Source organism: Pelodiscus sinensis, chromosome 21 (assembly GCF_052426305.1).
Source record: "Pelodiscus sinensis isolate ZL-2025 chromosome 21, ASM5242630v1, whole genome shotgun sequence".
NCBI classification, from domain to species: Eukaryota; Metazoa; Chordata; order Testudines; family Trionychidae; genus Pelodiscus; species Pelodiscus sinensis.
In genome coordinates, this window is record NC_143072.1 from 25,743,145 (window position 1) to 25,765,867 (window position 22,723).

The window sequence follows — 22,723 nt, forward strand, 5'->3', positions numbered from 1 at the left end:
CAGCTGTTTCCTTTTTTGTCAAATTGCCCATATGTATCTTCACCGAATCGGAAAAATGTTCATGTCCCACAATCAGCTCTTGGGGAGCCGGAGCACTAGCAGGTCGCCAAGCCACGTTACTTGATCTTCCCAGTAGTTGTCACCAGTTCTCCCCCAGTGTATACAGATGAAGACATTCACGCTACAGGAGCTCAAATACCAAGGGGATGAGCACAGTGTAAATTCTTAGATCCAAATCAAGCCAAGCTGTTAAACTGCCTAATGTGACCCCCTGTGACAGTGCTTTGTGCTGTTCTGGGCTGAGACTTCACTCATTGGGGAAGGGAGAAAGCCAGGGGAAGGGCAAAGGGAAGAAAATACTGATTGAAAAACTAACCTACTATAGGTAAAACAGTGCTAGCCTGAAGCACAAGCAAGGACTGGGAGTGTTGGGGTTCCCAATTCAGCTTCTATTCCTGACGTACTGTCATGGAGTATCTTTTTCATCTCCAGGAAGGACCATTAAAAATTCATGGTGTAAACAGCAAAAGTCTTGGTTGCAAACACACTTGCTTTCAGCCTTTCCTTCTGATAGTCACCAACAGAAATCTGAGGCTCCATAAAGGATCCCAGTGCATTTATTCCTAGATTTCAAGCATATGCTGCTTGGCTTTCCTCCAGGATTACCATTGGAAAAATGGATTAGACTCTTCCATTTTGAGAAGGAAGGTCTGTGGAAGCATGCCCTGAGCAGCTGCCATAGGAAGGGTCTCGAGGGGTTTGCTTCTGGTTTATGAAACTTGCTCCTAGGTGCTCATCCAAATCCCGCCCACGTAAAGCACCAACGTGCACCGAAGAACTACCTTCCCTGAGGCAATCTTCTTGGGGCTGAACATGGTGGTTCTTACGTAGGCATAAGGGTCGTGCCTCTGGACGTCTCGGGGTCATTTAAAGGTTTTTGTTCATGATGTGCTAGTTTGTCTATTGCTCCATGGGGTTTACCACTTGAGTAGAGCCACCAAAGGGCGTTAATGTCTCCTGACACAGTGAATAGTTTTATTTTGCCCATGCCAGCTCTTACAACTGAGTCTGACAAAAAGTGTCTCAGGCCCATTTTTGTTTAATTTGGAATATTTAAAACTATTGTCCAGTTCATGTTCATCTCGGCTGTTCTTGCCAGGATGTTTCCCAATACAGTTTATACAATAGCTTGGTCTTCCCACCCCCTTTCTAAAAGCACAGAACATTCTGAGGGTTGTGTAAAATGAAGCCACTATGACAGAATCATAGAACTGGAAGAGACCTTGAGAGGTTGATGAGTCCAGTCCCCTGCCCTCATGGCAGGACCCAGCTCCATCTAGACCCTCCCTGATAGATGTCTGTCTAATCTGTTCTTAAATATCTCCAGGGATGGAGATTCTGCAACCTCCCTAAGGAATTTATTCCAATGTTTAACCACCCTGACAGGATGTTTTTCCCAATGTCCACCCTAAGCCTCCCTTGATGCAATTTAAGCCCATTGCTTCTTGTCCTGTCCTCAGAGGCCAAGGAGAACAAGTTTTCTCCCTCCTCCTTGTGACACCCTTTTAGATACCTGAAGACCGCTATCATGTCCCCCCTCAGTCATCTCATTTCCAAACTAAACAAGCCCAGTTCTTTGTCTTCCCTCATAGCTCGTGTTCTCTAGACCTTTAACCATTCTTGTTGCTCTTCTCTGGACCTTCTCCAATTTCTCCGCATCTTTCTTGAAATGTGGTGCCCAGAACTGGACCCAGTATTCCAACTGAGGCCTAATGGGGGTGCAGGTGAGGGGCAAAGAATGACTTCTTGTGTCTTGCTCACAATACTCCTGATATTGCAGGTGTTCCATCTGCACTCCCTGCGGCTTTACAATCTTGGCAAGAGTGATGGGGACAAAGAAATGCCAGTGTTTCTTCTGCATTCCTAACACCCAGGCTGTTAAACCAACAGCTTTTGTAGCCCCTCAGTGTAAGGATAAGGTCTTGTCCTGTAACCGTATTTACTCTGTAGCCATATTGGAAAGCCTACAGCCATATTGTGTCTGCAGCCAGATGAGAAGGCCGCAGCCATTACAGAGAAGCAGGATATCATAACCTCACTTTCCAGCTATAAATTTACATTAAATATCAGGCTTTTAAGTAGGAGATCTAACAGCACTCCTCATCAATGGATAAAGAAACTGTTCTTAAGATGGTTAAAGAACATTTGGATTGACAGCATTCTGTCTGGTAAGAAACCTGATCAATAGTTGTGGCTGTGAAATCCTTGCTTCTTTCTTGTTGTCGTTAAGGTCCCACTTTTCTCTATTGTTTATCTGTAAGGTCTGATTCCTTGATTGGTTTTGTCCACAAAATTTTGTGAGGTGTGAATCCATTAAGATAATTGGATATGATTGGTTAGATAACTGTTAGACTAGAGTATGATAAGATTTTAGTGTAATTAGTAACAGTAGAACCAAGGAGGACTCAAGTTTCACACTTTAACCTGGGGCCCAAAAGGAAATTCTTTGGGAACCAATTCTAGGGCAGATCCAGGATCTCAACCCTGTGCCACCAGCACCACGCAGAAAGCGGAGTCCCCCAGAGTGGCCTGATCCTGACTGGCCGTTGAGAAGCTGATCTGTCTGAATGCGGGTGGGACGTGTGTGTGCCTGAGGCAAGAGCTCAGTGCACTGCCATGTGTGTGGCACTTGCACTGCAACAGTGAAACTGAAGACAAATTAACTCCAGCACTCCCTCTCATGTTTTGTTTCTATCTGGCTTAATGGTCTGTTTGCTGCTAATGGCCGTAGGCAATTCTCCCTCCTGTGTGAACTCATCTCTCTCAGAAACCTGGCCGTGTCTTGGATACAAACTCTCATTCAAGAATTGCGAAACTTACAGGAAATGTTCTTTTACAGTTCATCATTGCTCTAAGTTCCCTCCATTCCTGCAGGCGTCCCTAACTTCTCCCATGCGGAATTGAAGCAGAGACGGATGAAGTGGCTGCAGTTTGTTACGTCCTGGCTCAGAATGTCGACATCCATTTCCCAGACCAGGCTGCCTCTTTGTCGCAGCGGTAATGTGGTAACGCAAATGGCAGCTCTCCTTTCTCGAATTCAGAACGGAGCCCGCCAGAGGCGATATCGAGAGGCTCTAAGCTCCATTATGAAAACCAGGTTCTGGTGTCATCAGCAGCTGGTGGGTACGGATAGTCCCAAAAGCACCTTGGTCTCGTCTGTCACAGCAATACGTGGGTGTGGAACGTTGCCAGTTTTGTGTACAGTGGTGGGCCTAGCCCCTGAGTCTGGTTTGATGGGACAGGTAAAGCGTGGAATGTTTTTGTTTTCCAGTCAGGTTTTACGGGCTTGATCAGAGAAGAGGATTAGGATTAAAATGGCATTTCAGTTAATGGAACGCAAATCTATGAATAAAGCCTGCTCCGTGTACAGTCCCAAGGAAAGGGGAACCTGTCCCTAAGCGTCTGGGAATCCAGATTGCAAGGAAACATTCATATCCAGTTGGTAAAAAGAGGCTGAGGCTAGAATGGGGGCAGGGGAGCCAAACACCTCAGAATGTTCTCCTTATTCAGCTCAGCTATATCCCCAATGCACCGTTTGCAGGTGGAGAGAGATCTTTCAGTTGCACATGGACTGACTGATGGGAAGGCACGGTGCTAAGACTAGAACCTTACACTTTTTCATGTGCATTCACAAACAGTCCCTTCCTACAGCCTGTTGTGACCATGTCCTGCTAGGTGGGGATGGCGACGTGCCTAAGCAGCTCCTGAATATTTCATCCCTAGTTTTTGCAGAGCCACCCACCTCTAGATACCTTTTCTTCCCGCTCCTGGGCTGAACAAGGCTTCTACCCACTTCCTGCTGGACTAGAACTGAGGCTGAGCGTCAGATTCTGGTCTGCTGTGGTAGCCTGTTGCAGCCACGGCCTTTAATTGTGCACTAGGGCAGAGATGTTCCAAACACCAGGCTGGGGGCCCCTCACTTCCTCCTACAAGGAGTGACGAGTTCTGGTGTAGGCTCTATTGGGGCCCAAGGGCAGGTCTCCCCCCCACCCCCACCCCTCTGGGGCAAAGCCTGTACTTCAGGAAAATGTTACAAGAGAACACTTGCTGGTTCCCTCCCAGCCAGCCAGTTCCCAGAGGGAGCAGGAATCCCCAGACTCTTGGGGGCTCCTTGGCTTCCCCTTGTCTCAGAGCTCCTCCAAGCAGCAGCTATCCCTGGGCTCTCTTGTCTGCAGGAGATGTTCTTGAAACGTCTGCTGCGAACAGCCCGGAGACATGGGCTGAGGGGAAATGTCTGGCCTGCCTCTCTTGCTTTCCCCCCCCCCCCCCATGTGGCACAGTGCTGGCTGTGAGGAGAACCTTTTCCCATGAGGTCTCAGTAGCCCCGTTTTGCAGCTCCCAGCAGTTCTGATCAGCTGTTGACCCATGTGAAGTGTTGGGTGCTGAATTAAAACACTGGTAGGCCTGAGGGGAGCTATCTTGGGTGGATGGTAGACTCGACGCTGAGGGGCAGTCTGCCTGCAGTGTTCGCTGGAGAGGCCACAGGCATGGTCAGTAAATGAATATGCAGCCTTCCTTATGTGGAAAATGACCCATGACACCACCTGTTCAGAGAACAGTGCCATAGAACTTTCTTACTTTCCTCCTCCTAGCACTTCTCCTTGGGCAGCCTTAAGAGACAGGTGAACAGTTGGAGCATCTGGCTTGACTAGTGCCAGCCAGAAGTACTGGACTTGGCTGCTCCTCTACAAAAGACAGCAGATGGGTGACTGCAAAACCAGAACACCAGCCAGCCTCCCTAAGCAGATCCTGAATCGGCGTGTGCCGTGCTTTGGTCTACACCGCGAGAAAGGAACAAACCCGAACTTTAACCGTTAACTTGTGCCTTCCAAACAAAGGGTAGGCACAGCTACAAGAAACTCAGTTTCCATTTCTCGTAACTGCCCCTGCCAGAAGTCTTGCACGTGAGCACAAACTGTTTGAGGACACTGGGGCTATGTCTACACTGGCGGCATCTTGGGCAAGGGTTCTCGTGCGAGAAAATGTCCACACTGCCATATGGGAGCTGTGCTTTTGTGCAAGAGTGCCCATGGCAGTGTGGATGCTCTCTTGCGCAAGAAAGCTCCGGTGGCCATTTTAGCCATAGGGCTTTCTTGTGCAAGAAATCCCTGCTGAGCGTTCACACTGCCCTCTTACGCAAGAGCTCCTGCACAAGAGGGCTTACACCTGATAAAAAAGAGCGTAGCACTTGTGCAAGAAGCCCTCTTACCACGCTGTACTGTAAATGTCCTTGCGCAAGAGCGGGCGGGCAGTGTGGATGCTCTACGAATTCTTGCGCAAGAAGCCACCAGAGTAGACATAGCCTGGGTGTTTGTAGACCGCATCAGATGGGTTAGACATCGCTTTGTTCCCCAGTTGAAAGTTATGTAAAACAGCTTGTAAATGAGGGGAATGGAGTATTCTCCCCCACCCATGGATTGGGTGGGCACTAAATGATTCTAATTAGAAGGGACACTATGTCTGTACTTAACCATGGGTAACTCCCAGACCTGCTACCTGTACAGCCAGGATAGCAAACGTGGGAAGAAAAATCAAACACTCCTCTTGCTTTCAGAGATAAACTGCTGAGTTTCTAAACTTAAGGAAGGTTCCTAAGAAAACCAGGTTGAAACCAGACATCCAGATTTAATAGTTTTCTGGTCTCTGAAATCTTGGTGCCTCCTTTTGCCAGGGAACCTCTCCCTGGCTGCTCTTCTGGGCAGAGCAAGACATGACACTTATGGTACATCTAGACTGCATTGCTGTTTCAGGATACTGGAAGTATCCCAAAATAGCAACACTGTGTCCAAGGAATGCATCTGCTATTTCGGAAAAATTTTCAAAATAGAGGACATGCTTTTTCACCATCCTTGTAAACCTCATTCTATGAGGAATAAGGGATGGCCCGAAAGAGCACTTTATTTCAAAATTCAGCGCTGTGTAGATGTGCCAAATTTAGAAATAGCCTCTTTTGGAGTTAGATCGAAAAAGATATTCAATGTGTGTAGCGCAAATTGCATATTTTTTTTGATTTTTAGAGTGCAGTCTCGACATAGCCTTTGTTACAGTTGTCCAACACCTCAGTATAACCCCAGGTCCACACTACAGGGAAAGATCAAATTAAGTTACTCAACTCCAGCTATATGAATTGTGTAGCTGAAGTTAATTAGAGTTTCTGTGCATTTGCCACAGCAAGAGTTTGATAGGCAAGCAGCAGGAGCACCAGTGCTGACAGAGGCATCCTCTGAGTTTGATTTAGCAGATCTAGTGAAGACCCACTAAATCAAATGCTGGACGATCAATTGCAGCAGTGTTAATCTTCAATGTAGTAAAGACAAGCCCCAAAAGTGTGGATTCTGGTGCTTATAACTTTCCCCAACTTTAACCTTTGAGGTTGAAATGTTCAGGGTTAGGTATCTGCCTTTAACTTGTTTTATTTTGGAAAGATCCCAGTAAAATGGTTCAGCCAATTCTGGGAAGTAGATTACTGGAAAAAATGCATTTTGACCATGTTTTTCCAGGACCTTTCCTCACATCGTGAATTATCCCTGCTTTCAGTTCTGGTGCCACTGCAGATGGGATTGGTTTTCCCACGCTTCCATGGGTCCCTTGGCAGCATCTGTGCAGTGTGTAGGAGGCAGCTGCCTGACTCAGCTGTTGATGGGATAACAGCTGGAGCAGAGAGGTGTGCACAGTCCTGGAGCCAGTGTGGGCGCAGGGGCAGGGCTGGCAGCGTGGAACTCAGCAGCTGGGCTAGCTAGCAGAGGAGTTGGGTGGGGATGTGGAACCTGGAAGGGAGCCCAGCTGTCTGCTGATGGACCATGGGAGAGCCTGGAGTCAGCAGAGGGGCCGGAATTGACCTCCCCTGGTCTGGCATAATCCCTTGTGTGAGATCTGTCAGGGCCCTAGGGTGCCAGACCAGGCATGTCCAACCTGTAGTTAAACTTCCCTGAACCTTTTGTGAACCTCTCCTAGAATCCGAGGGCTGGCAGAGACCTCAGGAGGCATCGAGCCCAGCCCCTGTCCAAAGCAGGACCAGCCCCATCTCAACCATCCCAGCCAGGGCCTTGTCAAGCCTGCGATTTAAAAACCTCTAGGGCTGGAGATTCCACCACCTCCCTCTAGAACCCAGCCCAGGGCTTCCCCACCTGCCTGGGGAAATCGTTTTTATTAATAGCCAACCTAGATGTCTCCCACTGTAACTTGAGACCATGGCTCCTTGTTCTGCCATCTGCCACCGCTGAGAACAGCCTCTTTGGAACCTCCCTTAAGGAAGTTGAAGGCTGCTCTCAAAACCCCCATTACTCTTCTGCAGACTAAAACTCAAATCCCTCAGTTTCTCCTCATAGGTCATGTGCTCCAGCCCCCTCATCATTCTGGTTGCCCTCCGCTGGACCCTCTCCAATGCATCCACATCCTTTCTATAGTGGGGGGCCCAGAATTGGACGCAGTACTCCAGATGTGGCCTCACCAGTGCCAAATAAAGGGTATGTCTACACTTGCCCCCTAGTTCGAACTAGAGAGGCAAATGAAGCATACCGAAGTTGCAAATCCACCACGGGATTTAAATATCCCGCACTTTATTAGCATATTTGCGGCCGGTCCCCATTTTAAAATGCCGGTGTGTTTCATGAGGCATCTGGAGGGTATGCAGGATACCAGGTTTGGTTGGCTTAATCTTTGAGCCAGAATTCAGATTAAAGATACTGATCTTATCTTTCCAAAACCGTAGAGAAGAAGTGCATTGATACTATGCGGTTGCCCGATTTAACTTGATGCGCTAATCTGATTTAAAAGCCTTCCCTCAAATTAACTGTTACTCCTCATGCAATGTTAATTCAAGGGAAGGGTTGTAAATCGGACTACCGCGTCTACACACGGCAAGTTAAATCGGGCGACTGGCATTTTAAAATGGTGACTGGCCGTGAATATGCTAATCAAGCATATTTAAATCCTGTGCTTGATTTGCAACTTTGGTATGCTTCATTTGCCTCCCTAGTTTGAACTAGGGGGCAAGTGTAGACATACCCAAAGGGAATAATCACTTCTCTAGATCTGTTGGAAATGCTCCACCTAATGCACCCTGATATGCCATTAGCCTTCTTGGCTACAAGGGCACTGCTGAATCATATCCAGCTTCTCATCCACTGTAATCCCCAGGTCCTTTTCTGCAGAACTGCTACTTAGCCAGTCGATCCCCAGCCTGTAACAATGTTTGGGATTCTTCCATCCCACATACAGGACTCTGCACTTGTCCTTGTTGAACCTTATCAGATTACTTTTCGCCCAATCCTCCAATTTGTGTAGGTCACCCTATCCCTACCCTCTAATGTATCTACCTCTTCCCCCTAGCTTAGTGTCATCCGCAAACTTGCTGAGGGTGCAGTCTATCCCCTCATTCTCACCCCTAATGATCTCATACAGAAATACAGTTGCCCTCCCCTTCTCCCCTCCCCCCCCCGTCCCTCCTACATACTTCCCAAGATGCACAGAAAAGGGGACTCAGACAGATGCATCATATCTGCACAGGCCATGTTACTGACAGTGTGTGAACACATGTAAGCTACAGCTGTCTCATCAATGCTATGACAATCAATATGGTCCACAACACCCCTTTCCAGATCCCCAGCCCCTAGCCTGTCTGTCTCCATGGGCGCTGTATCTCATCCAGGGCACCAGATGCCTCAACAGCAGCTGCAACTGAAATCAATAGGCACTCCGCTTGGAAGACACAAGGGGCTACCGCAGGAGGCCAAGTGCTCTGGCAAACCATAACCAGGGCTTCTCAAACCGGGCCCCCCAGAGTCAGCTGAGCCTTTTAACCTGAATCTTTTTGTTGCCCTTTTGTAAAATAGGGATGACGTCCTTTCACCTCACAGGGTGTTGTGAAAATAAATGAATACGGGTGAAGTGGTCAGCTCCGGGAGGGATGAGCGAGATAGAAAAGTCCACGGATAAATTAATAAGTGGTTTTGGGGGTGCCATTATTATTTATGCAGTATCCAGAAAGTGGTTTAGGTACCTTACAGAACAAATAAAATATGTATAGTGCTGTGAAAGACATTAAGGAAAAATCCGTAAGTGAACAAGAAAGCCAAGGTAAGTAATTGCGAGAACTCTGTGTTACTCGAAGTTTACCTGGCATGGTGTGGATCCTTCAGGGTTAGGTGTGTGTGCAGGAGTCCAGGTTGGGGGGCTAGGAGGGGCTCAGGCAAAGAACGGGGTGGGGGTGCAGAAGTCATTCCACAGTACAACTGCACCTGTTAGCAGCCCCTCCCTTTCCGTATTATGAAAAACAATCGCATTCCAGGCACATCCCTTGGTCCTGGTACAGCCCCTGGTCCTGGCTTTAAGTAAGAAGAAGAGGAAGCTGCCTGCCAAATTCAGCAGCCCGAGCTGTTTCCCACCAGCTAGCTCCCTCATACAGAGAGGAGATTAAGGCCTTGTGTGTACCTTCAAGCTTTGTCTACATATTACCGATTGCTGACACTGTGTCATCAGTGTGTGCAGCTGAATGCAGTTTAACTCCTAGTGCAGACAGGCTGCCTAGTTCGGAAACCACGGGCAACGCCTGCCCTAAGCAGAGCAGAGTGGAGATGCCGCAACAAATAACACATTTTTAAAAGACTCATCTGACCGCTTCCTATATATTCCGACAAGTTTGGGAGGGGGAGAGAGAAACTCCACAAGCTGTGATGAAAGATCCTATCTTCTGTGACAGTTTGGTCAGCGTTCCTGGAAAATCCAGGATGCTGGAGTTACAGACTTGGGGATTTTGGTTGAGAGGGAAGGAATGGATCCTTTTCATGAACAAAATCAGCTCTGACAGTCTGCAAAGAGATCCCATGTACATACAAATCCTTTGCTCAGCTCTCAAACAAGGTGGAGTGAGTGAGACATAATGAACCTCTCAAAGTCTTGGGTGTGAGATGAAGAGCTGGGAGCAGAAAGGAGACTAGAAATATGGAACGGCTCTACTCTGCCTCCTTCCCCTTTCTCCAGATAAAGTCTAGGAGTATTAATTTGGAAAGAAGAGTGGGGGGGGGAGGGTTGACAAGATGGTGTAAAAGAGGAGACCAGCTGGACATTGCTATTTACCCTAGCTCATAAAAGAAGAGAAGGAAAACTGTACAACGGTGATGTCTAACACGCTAGCCGCTAGCCACGTGGCTATTTGGCCAGTTGAATGTGGCTAGTTCGATGTAGCACTAGCTTTGGTTGGACACCACGGCTCTAGAAAAATTAGAAGGCAACAAGTTTAAGGACTGCTAATGCACCATTTTACACTATGTTCGCAAAGAATTACTAGGAAAAAGCAAGGATTGGTTCAGGAACACAGCTTAGGAATGCACTCTGTTGCATTACCACCTCTGTCCTTGAGATGGTGCCAATCGCCAATGCTGGGGCGAAGAGGGGGACCAGAAGTCAAAGGGAAGCACTAATTACAGCCCTAGCCTTGTTTGTTCTCCGAGTTTCTGTTATTACTGAACTACACCAACCAGGGTCTTTGCAAACTGTCTGCATGCAGAACTGAAAAAGCAAGCAGAAAATCGCAAGGGGAAAAGCGTAGCAAACTTTTAGATGGAACAAAAACCAAGCTGGTATAAATGGCAAACTGGGGCATTAGGTCCCTGATGTGTGCTTTTCCATCTTCGATAAACAAATTGTAAAGGTCAAGACTGTACAAGTAATTTCTCTGGACCGAAGCACCTCACAGAAGGGTTTTTTTGGGGGGGAGGGAGGGGGGGAGAGGACAGAGGAAGTCTGCATTAAAGTAGCAAGAACACTTTTCAAGAAACTTGTGCTTTTCAAGGGAGTGATTTTATAACAAAATCACCCCTCCCCCATTTATGTTTCTGCATTAAAATAATATGTCATCAGTAATGAGGAGGATTAAGAGGCTTTACTATGTCCTAGAAACCACCAGCCCTTCCTACCTTTCTATAGCACAAACCCACCTGCACACTTCTAATTCACTGATCACTGAATCTTGTTTGCTGTCCCCGGGTCACCACCATCCCCTTGTTTCATAGCCGTAATTGGAAACATGAAAATTCTGCCTTAGCAGTGAGCTTCCCCTCACCTTCATCCTGTCTGCTTGGGCTGGACCCTGCTCTCCTGAGCTCATCAGAGCACACAAATGCAGCCACCCACCTCTAGGAGGAAAATTGAGCTGCAGCCCTGGTGAAACATAAAGTTTATTTGACTAAAAGTGACGCAAAAATTCTTAAAGAGCTCTTTGGCAGCAGATTATCTGGAAATCAGACCATGTGAGGGGGATTGGTGTACAAAAAGCTCACCAAGATGCTGAGTTGCCCACAGGCTGTGTTTCAGAGGCTCTGAAGCAAATGTAGGGTTACGGTTACTCCGGCTTGGATAACTCCAAGGGGAAAGCACCTCAAATTCATCCGAAAGGCAGGTACTTTTTCTATGTCTCTAGATTTAAAACAAAAGGAAAGTTTTATACTTTGTGAGCCAGGCAGACTCTTTGATCTAAAAGGGTCGGTCTTCTGCTTCAAGCAGATGTTGGCATTTCGTTAACTTTTACTGACTGTTTCATTGCGTCTTGCAAGTATGATTAGGAACTTTGAGAAAATGATGCTGACCTAAAGCTTATATAATGCATTTTGTTTTGTTTACTTTTAATGTTTGTTTTTAAATAAACACTTTATATGGCTCCCAGCACCCTCTGAAGTGTTGCGAGTAAGACCCGTTTGTCATGGCTTTGAGAAAAGATCTTGAATTTTGGTGGAAGTTTGCTTTGATTCATTAACCGTATGCCTCAGTTTGCTTTTCTGCTGCTACATGCCTGCTCTCTCATCTAGGCATTTGTCCAATACTTATTAATGTTGCAGACAAATGGCTGCAGCAGAACATGTTATGACAATTTGAAATTCGAATGTATGCTAATCTAAATTCTTGTTTTATGAATAGTGCATTTAATTCACATTCAAGAAAAATATCTGAAACTAAACTAGATAAGAATTATCTGAAAGTGGCAGACTCTGAGACAACCATCAATGCAAAATTCTAATTTACTTTAAATTTGGTTTATTTTTGTCTTTTTTTAATTAGCCATCTTAATTTATATTTGAAATGATCATTTGTTATTGGAGAATGGTTTAGCTAACTTGTTGGAACGGAATAATTGTCACTAATAGACTGAAGAGTATTTTGATAGTGTATTTCTTACCATCAGTGTTTACTTATGCAATTAAAGTTGTAACTAAGCCAACAAGCCTGTTGATAAATATCACAGAAGCTCCCGTCATTAAGAATATAATGTGATCAGATAGATAGTATCCAGTGGCTCCTCTTCCAATGACACACAAAGTGCCTGGAAAGGTAAAGATTTAATATGAGGCAAAAGCGAGATGGAAGTAGAATCCAGTGGGTTTAGATTCCAGGAGACAGGAGCACTGGAACAATGTGTAGAGTGGGGGTGCTCAGAGCCACTGACCCAAACTGCAGATCCTGGAGAGGATGGAAACATCTTCACCCCACCCAGATGGCAGTGGGGGGTGCATTTTCTAATTGAATGGAGGGAAAGGGGGTTAGTTTCAAACAATGCTACAATGCAACAAAAAGGGTCAAAACACCGCATGTACTCCCACATCGGGGAAATGCCTCCTCTCACTGGTGCCTTTCTGCGAGGATGTGAGCTGAGTTTTGCAACAGGAGGAAATGAGTCTGCCGCACTCGGGCGGCCTTCCTGGTGTCTTCATTCTTTTCTAAAGAGAGTTCTGTAGCCCTGGCAGTTTGACAAGGGCTGGTTTCATGCACATGGCTTTGTGCGATGAATGCCATGTGGGAATGAACTGTGCCGTCGCGCTTGGAACCACAGCGCTCCTGCCATACCTTGTGGATTGCCTTGTACCCAGTAGCCTTGTAGGAAAGATCAGCTTGACACATTTGTGACCATTGATTTACTCTAACATAAACATTTACCAACATAATTCTAGAGATGAGCGCTGCTAGAGTCTGACTGCACATTTACACGGACTCTCGTACTCTGTGTACGCACGCATCTATCTTATTATGCAGTCAGCATGTGGCATTACCTCCAGCTGCCTGTCTAGGGAAAGTCTGGACTTGCTGATGGGCCTCGAGTAATTTTGTGACCTTTACTGTATTATGTATGTTCCTTGGAGATTGCCTAAATGATTTAAGGATAATGTCGAGGGGAATGGCATTGTCTCTCAGCTCATCTGTTCCTTTGCACTGAACATTTAGACTCTGCAGCTGCAGAATGCATGTGTACCCTTCCTTGCTCCATAGTCTGAACAACTGTCTCCGAAAGATAGGGCAAGACAGACACAATCTACTTGAGTCTGTGACTTTGCCACTATTATGTGGTTTCCCTTCTCCCCACAAATAAGGCACTGTCACGTAACCATCTCTCAGGAAATGTTAGCATTCGAATGACATAAGAGTAAGGCTGTAATATAAAATTCAGAGTGAAGGCGGACGCATCCTCCTGAGTGCCCCAGCTGTGTGGCTGTGCATCTGCACAGAAGAAGACCATAAAGTTTGTAAGGTGACACGCAAGGCCCCCACCACATGCAACACTGTTTGTTCAGGATCGCTGTGATTGCCAGGGTAGCCTCACTGAGAGAATAGCCAGAAACAGTGAAACGTTTGCAGCCTACACACAGACATGTGGCTACCACCCTCACTCTGTCAAGTAATATTTCACCTGCTGGTAGATTTCAGACTCAGGCTACGCCAGTGAAGAGTGTTAGAATCTGGATCTTGAGTTATATCCCTTCAGTTGTCTCTTGTAAATGTATCCAATTATGAGGGGCTTGGCTTTTCTGGTGATGGGGGAGTGGTATAAAAATGTAAGATACAGAGGAGAGCTATTTCCATATGCATAGTGGATGTGATCCAAATCCCATGGACTTCAGTTGGCTTTGGATCAGGTCTGTCTGTTTCTACTTTAATCCTGTTTTAATAAAATGTGCAGACGACCGTTTTAGATCTCAAGCTGGTCAGAATCAGAGCTAGACACAAGGAAGGGCTAGTTCATGTCTAGTTCATCCCTCAGGCAATGTGGGGTTGATCTCTGCAGTTTGTTTTATCAAGCGGTTACATTCTTTTGTAGGCTGGTAAAACACAGTCCACCCTAGTGACTGTCGATTTGCTCAATGGAAAAGCCAGAGGAAGGGAAAGTTTTTCTCAGGGCCACGCTGTTTTGCAGGAAATCGATACACATGGGCCCCTTTGATAGGCGCCGATATTGAATGATTGCCAATTCGAAACAGTATTTTCCTGGTATAAATGGCAAGTAAAAGTCATTGGGACATATGCTGGGAGCAGGTTTTCAAAACAAGAGACAAACAGACCCATTCTAGCCAATTACGAGCAGCTTTCATCACTGTGGGAACTCTGCTCCTAAACTAACTGTCGTTTAAATATTTGAATTACAGCATCTCTCCTGGCCTGTGCCGGTGCAGAAAGCAAGAAGGGAGAAGGGGATGTAAAGAGCCTCTCTATTCTCCCCTCCACACGAACAGTAAAACAGGATCCTCCTTTCTCCAGAGCATTCCTGATTAGCCTCATTTCCTCAAGTCCCCTCTTTCTTTTGTCCGAATATATACTTTTGCCTCTGTGAACCTCCACTCCGCTGCATCTGATACCCACCAAAGCTTATGCCCTAATAAATCTCTGATGCTAGACCTGGAAGGTCGGCTTAAGCTACGCAACTCCAGCTAGGTAAATAACACAGCTGGAGTCGGCGTACCGTAAGCCGAGCTTGACGCTGTCTTCACAGCAGGAGGCCGACAAGAACAAACATTCCTATTGGCTTCCCTTACTTCTCACTACCAGGAGTACTGTGGACGTCCGCAGTGGTCGATTTAGTGGGTCTTTACGAGAGCTGCTAAAGCGAATGCCAGAAGATCGGTCTCCGGTGCAGCAAATAGAGACATGGCCTAAGGTGCCACAGGACTCCTCGTTGTTTTTGCAGCAGGGATAGTTTGTGCAAGCCCCGCCCCTCTCCGCAAGCAGCTTTGTGCAACAGGACAGAGGTGGAGCTAGGCAAGGCTGGACTGGAGAGAGGCAAGAGGGTTTAGACTTCAGTCCTACGTGGATCCAGTGTCTGGAACCTGTTGCACGTGCTGTGGAGAAGGATGGAGGTTACCCTTGCTGCTGGAGGCTAGAACCATCGCTGCAGAACAGTGCTGCCTTCTGCTTTGTGAGAGGAATGATTTGTTACCCTCAGAGACGCCTACCAAGTTCCCTGAAGATGCCCCACGTACTTGGGCTTTGCATCCATGTGTATGTGGTTCATCTTTAGCATAAAGTGTCTCTTGACCAACCATCTACATGTACAAAGCGAGAGCTAATTTAGGCCACATAAATTGAGATCACACCAGGTAATAGTGTACAAGAAAATAAGAACTAGCTTGTTCTGGTTTGAGTATTTGTATTTTCCTTTAATTCTTCAGTTCGGAGCACTTTGATTCTTAGCAGGTGCTGATACGTGACTGGAGGGTAGGAGTAAGCTAGATGGAGCACAGATTCCTATCACTCCCCAGGGGATAGAAATAACAGGAAAGTCCTATAGGAATTCAACTCTGAGGCTGAGAAATCAACAAGATCAAGGGCTGCTTTATTAAAATTAGTACACTTAAAGAGGAAAAGTAATAGATTTGAAGTGAAATACCCGTATTTCATGACTGCAGGATTTAATGTAGCCCAGATGACTTTATCCCTAGTGTGCACAATTACAAGAGTTGTTATAGGTCATAAACACATTTCAGGCTGCAGCGCATAAGCTATAATCATTGTGGGGGTCAGGAAGGAATTCACATACAGCTACTCCTCTGCATGCCCAGTGCATTTCGCAGAAGTCGCAAGAGGCATTATGGAGATTTGCCATAATGCCGGTGTGTTTCATGAGGCGTCTGGAGGGTATGCAAGATACCAGGTTTGGTTGGCTTAATCTTCGAGCCAGAATTCAGATTAAAGATACTAATCTTATTTTTCCAAAACTGTAGAGAAAGAAGTGCATTGATACTATGCGTCAGAATTTCCTCTCGCCTCTCTCACACGAGAGGAGACAAATTCTTTGTAAGTTAAAAAGAATTAAAAGGCTACCCCTCTGAAGCTCTTTGTAAGTTGTGCACCTTGTCACTAAAGGTCATCATATGCCTCATAAAAGCCACCAGCAGACACCAGTAAAACAATGAGCTGGAAGACTCCTCTTACTAGATGAGCCAACGATCTATGTCACAGTAACCATAAGTCATGACACTCTGAACCTCTCTAGTCTGGCACTCTGTGGTCCAGCAACATCCGTGGTCCAGTTTGACTTTAATTAGCTGGATGTCCACTTATCATGGGTGTGGCCAAGTTTCCTGCAGTCCCATAAATTTTGTTTATAGCCACCAGCCCTGGCTCTTCATGCTCTGTGCTGTTCTTTAGCTCGAATTTACCCCTACGAGCCCAGCAAGCAGTGGAAGTGCTGGTGATGCTGCTAGACAATACTGACCTCCCATGGTCTGGCACGTTCTCTGGTTCGGCACCGCTCAGGTCCCAAGGGTGCCGGACTGGAGAGGTCCAACTCATATTATCTAATGGCTGATTGGCCTATGTGAACTTATGGCACTGGTCTAGTTTCTAGTGAACCCATGTCCACAATTCACTGTGAGGCTGGCATTTTAAGCAGATAAGCCGAGGACAGACTGGGTACGGAGAACAGATTTCCCATCACACTAGCAGTGGCTTCTCTAGAGAACAGTGAGGTTGGCTGGAGGTGGGTGAAGCTTGCACAGCTATGGTCATTTCTGTGCAGTCCTCTGTGCACTCTATGGATAATGAGGACAGTGATTTACAGAGCTGTTGGTCTCACCTTTCGTGGGCTCCTAACATCTGTAATCTCTGTGTCCGGATGCTCTCTGCTCAGAGCCAGGAGGGCAGGGAAAGGTGCACTCTTCGGGCCTTGGAAAGGCTAAAACTGCACTTACAAACGAGAACTCCCCTTTCCAAGACACGGGTTCTTTATAAACATTCTCTCCCCCCCCCCCCCCCCCCGCGGCTGTTTCAATTGTTGATAAAGAGCCAATCAGTGCTGAAGTAAGAGTGACCTTTGCTGCAGCTCAGACTGAAAATAGCTAATGCACAGTTATCTCTTCTAGCAAATGGCAGCAGGAATGAGTGCTCTAGACGCTACAGTGACAGAGAGCGACAGAAAGCAAGAGGGATTTCCAGCACTGGCAGAGATCTCTCCAGGATCAGCTCACCTATCCCTAGGGCCCCTGCTCATCCCACAATGTGTTGGCTACTTCCAAGAAGTTCACTTCTACTCTTCTTAAATATTTATACTGTTCGTATAAATAGAATCCCATTGCACGGGGGCTGTCTTTTCTCTTACGTTGTAGCCAGTAAAACCACGAGACCGTGTCTCCTGTCCACACTCTGTGTGCTTTTCTGGGTGTTAAAATCCTAGGGCTGCGAGCAAACAGCGGCTAACATTAGCTCACGGAGGCTCCAGCATCACCCATCTCTGCTGATCCCTGCCCAGCTGCAGTCTATTGTTCCAGAGATATGTCTCACAACAAACAGCTGTAGCTGCGATTCATGCTCGGGCACCTGAAAGGACACAAACCATTCCATGGGCTTGAAATTACTGCACATCTTGCCCAAATATTCCAATTAATCTGGCACTGCCGCCTTCTCCATTTGAACAAGGGTGGCCAGAGCCGGGAAGGAGTTTTGTTCTGTGGTCACCCCATATCCCAGCTCCCACCCAAGCTGGGACATCTTGCCTGAGCCATGTGAGCCCAAGTCAGCTGTTGCGGCCCAGCCCCGGGTGGTGACTGCAGGGTAGAAATACCCTCCGGGCCCAAGCTCCCTGCCTTGGAAGAAGAGCAGCGGGATGAGATGCAGAACGCCAGGAAAGAGACTGGAAAGAGGCAGGAAAACTGAAAATAGGAAGTAGCATGTGTTGGGCTAAGATATGGTCACTGTTGTTAGCAACAGGTCGTGGGCAATAAACAAAATTCACAGAACCCTGTGACCTGTCCTTGACTTGGATCACAAATAATTAGGCCAACATGGGGGGAAAAGGGAGGCATCTCCCACCGGTGCTGGTGTGCCATGGTTCCGTTCCCCATGATGGCTGAGAAGTGGGGAGGGGGGGGGGCCCTTTGCTTCTGGCAGCAGCTTGGTGCTGTGGGCTCAGGGCAGGGAGGAGGGGGTCCCCTATTGCTTGGTGCTATGGGGAATACAGTGAAAACGCCACAGGGATCTCTGGAAGTCACAGATCAATGACATCTGTGACCAAAACTTAGCCTTAAGCATGTGTTAAACTCTGGATGTGTTATGCACATTGGAAAAAATAACCCCAACTATACGTACAGTATGATGGGGGCTAATTTGGCTACGACAAATCAGGAAAGAGATCTTGGAGTTATCGTGGACAGTTCTCTGAAAACTTCCACACAGTGTGCAGCGGCGGTCAAAAAGGCAAATAGGATGTTAGGAATTATTAAGAAAGGTATAAAAAATGACACAGAATATCTTACTGCCCCTGTATAAAACTATGGTACGCCCACATCTTGAATACTGTGTACAGATGTGGTCTCCTCATCTCAAAAAAGATATTTTGGCCTTGGAAAGGATTCAGAAAAGGGCAACTAAAATGATTAGGGGTTTGAAACAGGTCTCATATGAAGAGAGGTTAAAGCGACTGGGACTTTTCAGTTTAGAAAAGAGGAGACTGAGGGGGATATGATAGAGGTTTATAAAATCATGAGTGGTGTGGAGAAGGTGAATAAAGAAAAGTTATTTATTAGTTCCCATAATAGAAGAACTAGAGGACACCAAATGAAATTAATGGGTAGCAGGTTTAAAACTAATAAAAGAAAGTTCTTCTTCACACAGCGCGTAGTCAACCTGTGGAACTCCTTGCCAGAGGATGCTGTGAAGGCTAGGACTGTAACAGAGTTTAAAGAGAAGCTAGATAATTTCATGGAGGTTAGGTCCATAAAAGGCTATTAGCCAGGGGGTAGGAATGGTTTCCCTGGCCTCTGTTTGTCAGGGGCTGGAGATGGATGGCACGAGACAGATCACTTGATCACTGTCTTTGGTCCACCCCCTCTAGGGCACCTGGTACTGGCCACTGTCGGCAGACAGGCTACTGGCTAGATGGACCTTTGGTCTGACCCAGTACAGCCGTTCTTATGTTCTTATGGACGTGTTTTATTACCCCATCTTGCTATGAAACCACTCCCTAGGGAACCTGCTCCTTTAATTGCTCTCCAGCAGATGCAGGACGAGCACTGTGAAATTAACAAAAGATGCCACCTGCAGGGAATTCAGGCTAGATGTCTGTCTAGGGGCACGGGAGCTACAATACCAGAGAACATCATTGCTTGATCTAATCATAATACCCTCCCTACGCACACACACCTCCCCCCTCCTTCTTGAAGAAGTGCTGGACTGGAGGAGTCTCCAAGCTATTTACATTAGGGATGTGAATGGTTAACCTTACCGGGTGATGCTTACCATGTATTGGTTAACCAGTATCTGGGAGCACTCCCTGTCTGCAGCCTGCCGCGGGCTGCCCCAGAGTGAGCCAGGAACTGGCAGCAGCCCCAGTGCTGGGGCCAGGAGTGGGAGTCACGTGGACTGGAGGCTTCTCCAACCAGGCTGGAGCGTCGTTGTCCCCCCGTCCTCCTCCCAGGATCCCACTTAACCTAACGCTTAACCAGTTAACTGATTAACTTAACGTTTTACTGGTTAAGTGATTACTCCGGATCTTACACCCCTAATTTCTATTGTTTTGACTGTATATTTTTGTGTCATTGCACAGCCACTCCTTAAAGTTGGTCTCATTATAACATGCCTTTATTGTCCAGAGAATAAGCTTTCTGCAGAAATAGGCCGCTATGAAAGGCTTGGGAGAGGTGTAATTAGTGGAAAATCCTTTACTGATTTCTAGATTACAAGCACAGGTATAAAGTCCAGGCAGGCTCACAGTACTTCTCCACATTTGTATCTGGTGTTTAACGCCCTTGATGCAGAAAGGAGAGACAGAGCATAGCTCTGGCCGTAGGCAGGTCTTTTATGTTCACATCCATGCCGCGAAGGTCCTCCTAATCTGTATGAGTTCCTCTGGGAGACGGGCCAGGGCTTGGAGGCCAAAGATGCCCTGTTTTTATAGCCTGGCAGGCAAAGCAGAAACCACTCCTCTTTGCTGTCTTCTGATTTTTGCCGGGACTTTGAAGATGTTTCAGTCTTTGTGGATGATTAACTGACGTTAGTAAAATACCATTGAATCCTGTGATGAGAATATGGCGTGCCCTGCATTGTGATTGTGGCGAGTGTACTGCCTGGCTAAAGCACTGATAAGGTAGCTGTGAATTACTCTACTCTATTCATACGTCCTGGGGTCTAATCGAGGTGACTTGACAGCACACCTTTTTCCTCTTGCGTCCTTCCACCAGTTGACAGAACTTTCATCGTCCGGCACAAAACTGGGTTGCAGGTCATGGGTTTGATGGCTCCCTGCCTCCCGTTCACCCCCCTGCTTTTGTTTTCCCATGGATGGGATGGAGGGCGTGCTTACACCTCGGGCTGGGGGTTATGGTAATTGTTAGCAAGGGCAGGGCTTTGGAAAGGAGAGGTGCCACGCGACGATTACTCTGTGTGTGTATAAAACGGCAGGCAGGGGTGTGCGCAGCAGCTGACAGGCAGAAAGAAGACAAAGTCCACGACCCAAGGAACCTGCAATACGAGGGCTAAATTGCCCCCATAACCTCTCCTCTGAGCCTGTAGTGGAGCACAGTTGCATCACCCCTGCAGCGGACGAGAGAACGAAGTCACAGATTCTCTCCCGCTCCCTCCTGCCCCAAGGGAGATACGGTTCCTCCTTCTCCTGGAGCACCTGGCTCCCCCTAGGGCATCCTGGAGAGCAAGTGGGAGGAAAGGGAGGTGATGCCAGGGCTCCTTCCACTTCTTGCCCCTGCCTTGCAATGGGGAGTTGGATCTGAGCATCCTCTGGCTGGAGTCATCATCCTCTGGCTGGAGTCAAACATTAGGGGTGCATCTAGACTGGCAAGATTTTGTACAAAAGTGACTGCTTTTGCGCAAAAACTTGCCAGCTGTCTACGCTGGCCGCTTGAATTTGCGCAAGAGCACTGACTTTGTAATGTACAAAATCAGTGCTTCTTGCGCAAATACTTTGACGCTCCCGCTCAGGGATAAGCCCTCTTGTGCAAGAATACTTGCGCAAGAAGGCCAGTGTAGACAAGCACCTTAATTTTTTGCGCAAGAAAGCCCAATGGCTAAAATGGCCATCAGAGGTTTCTTGCGCAAAAGCGCGTCTATACTGGGCACGGATGCTTTTGCGCAAAAACACTTTTTGTGCAAAAGCATCTGTGCCAATCTAGATGCTCTTTTGCGGAAATACTTTTAACGGAAAAACTTTTCAGTTAAAAGTATTTCCGCAAAATCATGCCAGTCTAGACGTAGTCGAGGAGCGTGGGGGCGGGGTTACTGTCTCGAAGGTCAAGCAAGGGCTGTGACAATCTTGCTCGTTTTGAGCTAGCTTCTCAGGAAATGAAAACAAAGGAAAATGAAATGAAAACAGGAAATGAAAATAAACAAAAAGGGAGCCAGGAAGACCCTGCGCAAAGGACAGGAGGAATGCTCCACTGCTCTTGGGGAGACACTATTTGCAAATTGCCACTGTGTTGTCCATGAGAGACGTTCCCTCAGCTTGGAACGCACAAGCCCTAACCGTCCTCCCACTTATGAACATTGCACGGAACCTCAACAGACCTAAGAAAGTCTGTACTTCAGATACGTGCCTGGCCACTTGGCTACTTAGCTCAACCTCCTCCTACACCTCTTGGGTCTGCCACCTGTGGCTGGTTTTACAAGAAATCGGGGGTGAGGTTGCTGGAGAGGTGTGACTACCCTAACAAATCTCTACCCAGTTGCAAATTATTTTAAGTAGCACGGGCTCTCTCTTCCTTAGGGATGGAAGCGCCTCCACCAGTACAGCTAGAAGTCAGGGGCTACAAGTGCGAGTCTGGCCGGAGGTCCCTGATTGTCACACAAGGAGGGGAGGGAGGGCAGGACCAGGCTGGGCGGTGCCTCCCCAGGAATGCAGTGAGCCTGGTCCGGCACATGTGCCAGATGAACTTGGGAACAGGCTGGACTGGGGAACTCGCTGCACAGATCCCGCAGTGTAGAGGTCACAAATTGGTGGCTCCATGGAGTGGCTCCACTCCTGTTCTCTGTGGGTTTCCCCCACCCTGTTTTCTCTGTGGTTCTCCTCCATTTGAGACATTCTAGGCTTAGCCCCTAACTGGTACTTATCTCTTTTGGGGTAGTTTTATTTCAAGACTAGAAGAGGTAGCATTCCCAGGTCCTTCGGGGCATGGGGCTGGCGGTGTGGGGGTGCAGGAGTCAGGGCAGGACTTTAGGTATGTGGGGGGGACAGCGCAGGAGGCTGGGGATAGGAGGTGCAAGAGTGGGGGTTGAGGAGGAGTTCAGGGTGTGTCCCATCTGGCACAGGCCTTTTCTCTCCTCCAGCCCTCCCCTGCCACCAGGGCGTTTTCTCTCGCCTCAGCTTCCCCTCCCCCACCACCAGGAGTGTTTTCTCCCCCCGCCCGCACTCCCCAGCCACGAGGGGCTTTTTTAAATCTCCTCCTCCCCTTTGGCACAGCAG

The 22,723-nt window shown here is 47.4% G+C and overlaps 1 protein-coding gene across 3 annotated transcripts in view; it reads left to right on the plus strand.

Moving 5' to 3' along the window:
* The first annotated feature begins 11,213 nt into the window (after positions 1 to 11,213).
* The window catches only part of SLC6A4 (solute carrier family 6 member 4), a 39,632-nt gene continuing 28,122 nt past the window's right edge, over positions 11,214 to 22,723 (plus strand). Inside the window, exon 1 of one of the 3 annotated variants that reach the window (XM_006122257.5) lies at positions 11,214 to 11,458. The gene's annotated coding sequence lies outside the window, so the exon portion shown is untranslated. Of the gene's footprint in view, positions 11,459 to 18,762; positions 20,399 to 22,723 lie in introns of those variants that run through there. The other 2 variants (XM_006122258.5, XM_089772172.1) reach the window with 2 other exon arrangements.